Source organism: Triticum aestivum, chromosome 2A (genome assembly GCF_018294505.1).
Source record: "Triticum aestivum cultivar Chinese Spring chromosome 2A, IWGSC CS RefSeq v2.1, whole genome shotgun sequence".
Lineage (NCBI taxonomy): Eukaryota > Viridiplantae > Streptophyta > Magnoliopsida > Poales > Poaceae > Triticum > Triticum aestivum.
This window is the reverse complement of record NC_057797.1, coordinates 667,265,424-667,266,556: the sequence shown is the minus strand read 5'-3', so window position 1 is coordinate 667,266,556 and position 1,133 is coordinate 667,265,424. Positions and strand designations below refer to the sequence as shown.

Below are 1,133 nucleotides of genomic sequence, written 5' to 3'. Positions count from 1 at the left end.
CCTGCGTTGAGGCCCTGAAGATCGAGTGAACCTCCGGCGCACAGGGGATGTGAAGATGCTGCCAAGGCCTAGAAGGGTCAGTCTTGCGAAGCCAAACTGTCATAGGGGATCTGGTGGTGCCAGTTTTTATACCCATTGGGCAGGTTATATCTGGTTATCTTCGTTTTTCTTTCGGATTTCAAATAGTGTCAAAAAGGTTTCAGCCTCGAAGTCGGGGGCGTTTGGCTCTGATGTGTGATCGAAAAATAGAGACAAAGGAACCAAGCAATGGAGCTTGCTTTGCGATTCTTGAAGCCTCGCCTATACCATCTCATGTACGAAACTTATGTAATTCATATATTTCACAGGAGTACATAAAGCAACTATAAGACATATTTCAGATGCGGAAGAAGCCACAAACTGATTAAATGTAGACGTTGAGATACTAATTTGGCTTGATAAAAACTCTGGAACGTGTAGGTGCATGTGTAACAGCAAATCAATGAAAGACAATATTTTTAACTAACACAGGGAGACAACCCACGGGTGATTTGATACCCCTGAGTACCTGACTCGCAATCAAACTATCTAAGGTTACTTTTGCAGCATGGCCTAACGAGTTCAATCAATATCCATATGTCAACATATATGATGATATGAAATACTGTATAAATAAGAAAGGACACAGAAGGTGGAGGACACGAGACTTTTTTTAGATTGAGAACAAGAGAGTTCGCGAACCAGAACAAACATATTTCCATAGCATCAGGTCAAGTCATGTAGAAACTTACAGGACTCGATGCAAAGCATGGAGCGCCCTGCGGCATAGTGGCAGGCATCGTGCGATCTTGCGGTTCCCATCGTGGATCGCTACCAGTCGTCGCCATCCTCCTACCTGGACTGAGCGAGGAGGAATTGGGGACGTCAAACACGGCATGGGCATCCCATCGGCACCGACTTGCACCAGCCCGGCCGGCATAGCCGTTTGGCTCTGGCCCTGCGGCATCCCCTCTGCCCACCTGCAGCGGGGCGGGCTGGCACACGCCCGAAGAAAGCACGAGATCTGGGCGGGAAGCCACCGTTCTCTGCCATGTAGAAGCGCGGCGACCGGCGACCCATCGAGGAGGGTCGCGTCGCATCTGAGTGACTGGATC

At 49.0% G+C, this 1,133-nt stretch overlaps 1 protein-coding gene across 2 annotated transcripts in view; it reads right to left on the bottom strand.

Annotated features, from left to right (window-relative positions):
• LOC123190086 (uncharacterized) overlaps window positions 1-1,122 on the bottom strand; it is a 19,154-nt gene extending 18,032 nt beyond the window's left edge. For both annotated transcript variants that reach the window (XM_044602661.1, XM_044602663.1), the window contains exon 1: window positions 771-1,122. The gene's annotated coding sequence lies outside the window, so the exon portion shown is untranslated. The remainder of the gene's footprint in view (window positions 1-770) is intronic.
• Window positions 1,123-1,133: the final 11 nt, after the last annotated feature.